We start from the raw sequence: 7,750 nt of genomic DNA, 5'->3' as shown, positions 1-7,750 counted from the left end.
ATTGCCTGTACCTTTGGCAGATGACTAGCCCAGTCTGTGCTAAAGACGACAATGTCATTAAGGTAGGTTGCGGCATACGTCTTATGTGGGTCGAGGATCCGATCCATAGCCCTCTGGAAGGTGGCTGGTGCCCCCTGCAGTCCGAAAGTCATTCGGGTGTACTGGAAGCACCCATCAGGTGTTGAGAAAGCTGTTTTCTCCTTGACCCTCTGGGACATGGGGATCTGCCAGTAGCCCTTCGTCAAGTCCAGGGTGGTAATATATCTCGCAGGTCCAAGCCTCTCGATGAGTTCATCGATGTGGGAAATCGGATATGCGTCACACTTGGAAACCTCATTCAGCCTGTGGTAGTCATTACAAAATCTCCACTCCCCGTCGGGCTTTGGCACAAGAACGATGGGACTCGACCATCCGCTCTTCGATTCCTCTATCACGCCGAGGTCAAGCATCCTCTTCACCTCAGCTGAGATTACAGGTGACGGTTCCGTTGCAGCAGCTCTCTACATTGTTGCTTCTGTGCCAGCAATAGAGTCTCTGCTATCGTGACGTCCTCGACTTTGGCTTTCGGACTGGCTCCCAAACAAGAAGTCCCCAGCGTTTCCCGATCTCGCCATGGCTTGAGCAAGTTCACATGGTACACTTGGTGCGGCTTTCTTCAGCCAGGCTGGTGAACTTTGTAGTTCACTTTGCTGAGTTTCTCCACCACCTCATACGGGCCTTGCCACTTGGCCAGGAACTTGCTCTCGACTGTGGGAAAAAGCACCAGAAGACGATCCCAAGGCTGGAACTGCCCTAGCCTCGCTGACCGGTTATAGACCCTTGCCTGGGCTTCTTGTGCCTGGAGGAGATGAGCCTTCACGATAGGCATCACTTTCGCCATTCTCTCCTGCATCTGGGCGACATGTTCTATGATGCTCCGGGGGGGCGTAACCTCGGCTTCCCAGGTTTCCTTGGCAATATCCAAGAGCCCTCGTGGATGTCGTCCATACAATAGCTCAAACGAGGAGAAAGTTGTAGAGGCTTGTGGAACCTCTCTTACCGAGAAGAGCAGGAACGGTAGCAAGTAGTCCCAGTCACGAGCGTCCTTCTCTACGACCTTTTTGAGCATGGCTTTTAAGGTTTTATTAAAGCGCTCCACCAGGCCGTCTGTCTGCGGATGGTAGACGGAGGCAGCTGGGTAATCTGAAGGACTTTACACAGCTCCTTCATTACTTTGCTCGTGAACGGGGTTCCTTGGTCCGTTAGTATCTCCTTCGGCAGTCCAGTCCTAGCAAATATATGAACAAGTTCGCGGGCTATGCTCCTACTCGACGCGTTCCTCAGTGGTACCGCTTCCGGGTACTGGGTCGCAAAGTCCATGACCACCAGGATGTATTGGTGGCCCCGGGGTGATTTGACTAACGGCCCCACTAGGTCCATGGCAATCCTCTCAAAGGGGATTTCTATCACAGGCAGGAGGATTAAAGGACTATGGAAGTGGGAGGAGGGCTAGGTTATCTAGCAGGTGGGGCAGGACCTACAATAGTTCAGGATCTCCCGATAACACCCTGGCCAAAAAAACCTCCTCAATATCCCTCTCTTGAGTTTTCTCGACCCCCCCAGGTGTCCCCCAGAACATGCGAATGGGTCATATCTAATACCTTCTGTCGGTAGGGCCCTGGAACTAACAGCTGCTCCACTATCTCATCACCCCTTGGTTTGGTCACCCGATACAATAACTCCCCCATAACTGCGAAGTGTGGGTACCTGGTGTCTGCCCCCGGCTCTTGAGCAACCCCATTACAGACAGTAACATTGTCCCATGCGCCCTTCAAGGTCAAGTCCCGAACTTGAGCAGACCCAAAGTTCTCTCCTGCCTCCTCTAACTCAGGGAGGTTGGCCTCCTCGGTCACAGTCTCGTCCTCGTCACCGGCAAGGACACACAATCAGAACTCATCGCCTTCAGATGTCGACGGGGGTATTTCCTTAGGGACCTGGAACTTGTCCATGTGACTCAGTCTTGTACCTTTCCCCCACAAGTCCTAGAACAACGGGAAATCGCGCCCCAATATGACGGGATGTATGGAGGTCCTTAACCACTCCAACCTCGTGAGATTGGGCACCACAGTCTGTTCCCACTGTCACTGTGGCCACAGGGTAGTCCTTGGCGTCCCCATGTATGCAGCGGACGCCCACAGTCTTGGCAGAGATCAGCTGGTGGGGAAGGTTGGCACTGATTAGGGTCACTAGACTCCCTGAATCCAACAGTCCAAGCACCATCACTCCATTAACGGACACAGCACACGCTTGTGGTACCTCACCGGGTCGTCAGTACACACTACAGGCTGGATATGCATAATAGGAGACCCGTCTGCCTAGGCTGCAGTCCATGGGCTCAAGGGACAACTGACAAGTGGCGGCTACGTCTCCAAGGTTGTGACACCTCCAACAGACTAGATCTTTAGCAACAGTCCTTGTGGCACCTTCAGTGGGAGTGGGACGCCCCCAGTGGTGGCTCTAGACCCCTTCCTTGGTGAATCCGCCCCTTTTTGGGTATCCCAGTACGAAGGAGTGACTATTTCTGGTTTCCCGATGGATTTCTCAACCACCTGGTACCTCTCCCTCTCTACCAGGCCGATGAAGTCATCTGCGTTCTGGGGATCGCCCTGGGCAACCCAAGTCTGTACTGGCTTGGGAAGGGAGTGCGCAAATCTATCAATCACTATCCCCTCAACCATCTGGGCCGGAGTGGAGGACTCTGGCTGCAACCACTTCTGAACGAGATGCAACAGGTCAAACATCTGCAAGCGAGGGGGTTTGTCGCTGGCATACGCCCAATGGTGGACTCGTTGTGCTCTCACCGCCATATTCACTCCCAGGCGTGCTAAGATCTCTGTCTTTAGCTTGGCGTATTCCTTGGCATCCTGCAGTGTCAAATCGTAAAATGCTTTTTGGGGTTCCCCCGACAAATATGGTGCCAGAACCTCTGCCCACTGTTCTGGTGGAAGTCTCTCCCGATCAGCCATCCTCTCAAAGACAGTCAGAAATGCTTCTACATCATCCCCAGGGGTCATCTTCTGCATGGCCTGTCTTACCGCCTTCCTGACGTGGGAGTCATCAGTCGGCCGTGGGAGTGGGACGGTTGCCCTGCCCTGGATGGTGTCCGCCAGAAGCAGTATCTGCTGCAACTGATCCTGCTGGTGCTGCTGCTGCACCTTTTGCTGCAACTGGATCTGTTGCAACAACAGTTTGGTTGTCTCTTGGTGCTGCTGCTGGCTCTGCAAGTGCTGTTGATGCATCTGTTGTTGGCTCTACACCAGGTGCTTAATGAGGTCCTCCATGCTGCCGGACATCTCTGTCTGGCTGCTGGCCTTCACCCAGGACATCCACCGGTCTCTGTGGCAGGTATACGTGTTCCTAGAATCTTGCACGCACTCTCACACCAACTGTGGTAGGACGACTCGCTCAGCCGCTTCTGGAAGTAGGCTCAGGAACTGGGTTTTCTCTGCAGGCTTTATTATATGGCATAAAGCCCTGCAACTCCAGCAACAGTAAACACTGCCTTACTGGCAAAACAACAAAAGATAAATGGTAGCACAGTCCATATGTGTGTGTGTGTGTGGTTCACCCACGCAGGTTATGTCCAGCCTTCAGCTCCATCCTGAGCTGTGGCTGTCCAGTCTGGAGACCTTGCCACTCCAACCACAGCACAGAGAAAAAAACCCAGGACTGAACATTTAAAGTTTGCTCAGCCACACCCTGAGGGGGAGGTATGGGGAATGTATTCTCTCCCTCTCTACCTCATTCCCATAAACTCACACCCTTTAAAAGAGAAAACTCCCAGCACATAACATGCTGGCCGAAATTCAGTAGGTCTCAGTTCACACAGGAAAGCATCCTGAGTGACACATACCTCCCCTCGCATATAACACCAGCGACTCTGTCACATATTCCCCCCTATGTCCAGCACCTTCAGACACCAAGCAAGGAATTCTGGAGAGGGCATCAGCATTAGCGTGTAACTTCCCGGGTCTATGCTCCATATTGTTATGATCTGCTACAAGCACTAAGGAAAGAAAGGAGATCTGTCCCTACAATAGAACTAAGCTAGATCCCTACGATGTAACGGGGAACCTGATCCTGCTAAAGTCCTCGGCTAGTCTGTACGAAGACCTATAGATGCAAGGGAGGGATCCCTACAAGAACTAGGGACTGGGATAAAGTTGGACACCTCCTAGCAGAAATTGTAGCAGTAAAAGACAAACACACAACATAGAACATAAAGGTCCGAAGACCTAGCTCAAAGGTCATGTGACCAGCAAGATAGAAAAAACCTAACAGGAGAGTTCTAACACATATAACACCAGTGACTCTGTTACAAAATTTATAATCACTAACTGCCATCTCCCATCTCAGGAAAAGGAAAATCTGTATTCATTGAATATAGATTTTGCCCCCAAAAATTGAGAATGTTGAGAATGAATAATCCGTCTTGGCAGAGAAAAAAAATCTGATTTCTCTAATAGTATATATTACAAAGTTTCTTATTTTCACACGTACTATTGATTTATAAATATAAAAATTAAAATGTTGGTTACTCTTTAACCACTTCACGACCTTTGATGTATGGGTACGTCACAACGTACTGTGCCCAAGTGATCATTGCCGGGAGTTTGACTTACGTGACCCGGCTGTCACTGCCAAGAGAGGTGCCTGCACCGCCTTCGGCTGTTTAACCCCCTATATGTCGTGATTTATATCGATCAGTCTTTGGGAGGCTAGGAGACGGAGAGGGCTCCTTCTCCCTTCCGATTGACGCCCCCGCGAAGTCATCTCGAGGGCCCAATCATTGCAATTGCAACCCAGTTCGACATGACGACCTCCGGGTCAGCCAGCTGTGGCAAACCTGTTAGACCATGCCAGGAGAATGGTCTAAGAGGCTTTTGTCAGTGTAATACAGACAGGCATAATGCATTGCAATGCATTATACCAGCGATCGGAAGGATGAAATCTAAAGGCCCATAGAGGGATTAAATAAAAAATAAAAAAAGTAAAAAAAATAATTGTCAAAATATATTTTTTAAAAAATATCACAAAATTAAAAAAAATGAAAATAATATTATACCAATAAATAGGTATATTTATGTAAAAACTACAACAAAAAAAGTAGACATATTTGGTATTGCCACATCCGGAACGACCCGACCTATAAAACTGTCACACTAGTTAACCCTTCAGTGAACACCGTAAAAAAACAAAAAATGTGGCAATAACTATGCTTTGAAACAACGGATACTGGAAGCCTGCGCTAGTATTTATTTTGCGGTGTTGCTATCAGTGTGTCAAGAGTGGGAGAAGAGGGTTGCATTGACAATCCAACACAATGGACAGCACTTTGAACACATTTTATAAGTGGTCATAAACTTGTAAAAAACTCATGAAAGAATAAAGTTACGTTAAAACCAAGCACACCATTGTTTTTCTTATGAAATTCTCAATTCAGATCTAATTTTGGCCCACCTGAATCCCTCACCCCATCTAGATTTGAGCAGTTATGCGCCGGCGTCCCCTCGACCAAAGGACTAATCTCAGACATATATTCTATTTTGCAAACGCCGACTCCATTACTTAATGTGCAACACTCCTACATGTCCAGATGGGAAAGCTGGCTAGGCCATACGCTAACTACCCAACAATGGCAAATGATTTGGTCTCGGGCCTACAAATCCTCTGTCAACACCCTTTATAAAGAAAACCAGATAAAGATCCTGATGCACTGGTACCATACTCCAGAACTACTTCACAAAATGAATCATACCATCCCAGATGGTTGCTGGAGATGTGGTGCCAATGGGGCATCCCTTTTCCACATATTCTGGTCATGTCCAGGGATATTGAGCTATTGGGAAAAAGTGGAGCAGTTGCTAAATGACGTCCTTGGGGTTTATATACCCCTAGACCCACATATATACATGCTAAACCTCCTCCCTAGAGGACTAGAAAAATCAAAAAGTAAATTATTATTGCATTTACTGACGGCTGCTAAATGTCTGATCCTGTTATTCTGGCAAAAACCCATTGCTCCCACGATATCTGACCTTTACACTAGAATAAGCGACATTCACCTTTTGGAAAAAATGACTGCAAACCTACACAACACTGGAGATGGTTTTGAAAAAATATGGGGATTATGGGACCAGTTTAGAGAACGCTTCCGTTTATAACCCTTCCATGTTTGGAAGTTCATTGCTATAACTCTCACTAACCTGTAACAATGACAGGTATTGTATACTTGTGAGGAATATTCACCATGCCATGTGGAACTTTGTTTACATCCTACGTTTCACTTCAAGACCGAAGAGAGAACTCCAGAGTTATATATTTACTCCCTTTACTGTTACTGTTTATTTTCCATGTCATTGTCTCTCCACTCTGACTCTGTACTTAATTTCTTTGCAAACTGAATGACAATGTCATTTTTTTTTTTTTTAATGAAAAATGTTTAATAAACACAAAGTTGAAACAAAAGTCAATTGCCTCTCCTTCCTTTCCAAGTCCCGCCATGCGCCCAAACAGTAGTTTTCACCCACATATGGGGTACCAGCGTACTCAGGAGAAATTGCACAACAAATTTTGTGGTCTATTTTCTCCTGATAGCCTTGTGAAAATGACAAATTTGGGGCTAAAGTAACATTTTTGTGGAAAAATTTTATATATTCATTTTTTCCTTTCACATTGCTTCAGTTCCTGTGAAGCACCTGAAGGGTTAATAAAGGTCTTGAATGTGGTTTTGAGCACCTTGAGGGGTGCAGTTTTTAGAATGGTGTCACTTTTGGTTATTTTCTGTCATATAGACCCCTCAAAGTGACTTCAAATAAGATGTTGTCCCAAAAAAATGGTTTTGTAAATTTTATTGGAAAAATGAGAAATCGCTGGTCAACTTTTAACCCTTATAACTTCCTAACAAAAAAAATATGTTTTCAAAATTGTGCTGATGTATAGTAGACACGTGGGAAATGTTATTAACTATTTTGTGCGGCATGTCTCAGTGGTTTAAGGGCATGAAAATTCAAAGTTTGACATTTTTCAATATTTTTGCAAATAAGCGCATAAAATTATCTACCTAATTTTACCACTATCATGAAGTACAATATGTCACGAGACAACAGTCTCAGAATCAGTGGGATCCGTTGAAGCGTTCCTGAGTAATTACCTCATAAAGTGACAGTGGTCAGAATTGTAACAATTGGCCCGGTCATGAAGGTGAAAACAGGCTTGGGGGAGTGAAGGAGTTAACCAAAAGAAAGTGGGAAAAAAAGCTCCGGGGAGCTTGGGTTAATAGAAGGGTCCCTGAATGTGCTGCATATTACTGAGAATTTCCATTATGTGGTAAATGTGAGCTGATAAAGTACAGCACTTTCCACAGAATACAGGTCTAGGGGGAAGGAGAAGCAGACAAGCAGAACAGAAAGCTAGCTGCGCCCTCACTGCTCCTTACGCCACCACAGGGCGGGCGGGCACCACAAATCTGCGCCAAATTGACACAAGTACTCCTGTACCACCACTAGGGGCAGCGTTCTGAAGCGCGCCAATTCTCCTCAGTCACTTGTCACGTGCTTCTAAGCAGCGACCCGTTTTTTTAATATCACTGCTGGTGAAAATCAGTGTGAGGCGGAAGACACCGGGCTGCCAGGTCAGCACTGCATGGCACCGGGATAGTTAACCCGGCAGATACAATTATATAGATACAGCCACATTCCTCTAGCGCCTC

The 7,750-nt window shown here is 46.9% G+C and overlaps 1 protein-coding gene across 1 annotated transcript in view; it reads left to right on the top strand.

The window, feature by feature from the left end:
- The first annotated feature begins 7,586 nt into the window (after positions 1-7,586).
- Positions 7,587-7,750, top strand: part of LOC141256666 (rab5 GDP/GTP exchange factor-like) — a 55,246-nt gene continuing 55,082 nt past the window's right edge. The window contains exon 1 of the mRNA XM_073671185.1: positions 7,587-7,672. The gene's annotated coding sequence lies outside the window, so the exon portion shown is untranslated. The remainder of the gene's footprint in view (positions 7,673-7,750) is intronic.

The sequence above is a fragment of the Phyllobates terribilis genome, unplaced genomic scaffold (assembly GCF_046119375.1).
Source record: "Phyllobates terribilis strain yellow unplaced genomic scaffold, ASM4611937v1 Scaffold_1__5_contigs__length_1240528914, whole genome shotgun sequence".
In the NCBI taxonomy this organism is placed as follows: domain Eukaryota; kingdom Metazoa; phylum Chordata; class Amphibia; order Anura; family Dendrobatidae; genus Phyllobates; species Phyllobates terribilis.
This window is presented reverse-complemented; position numbering and strand designations above follow the sequence as displayed.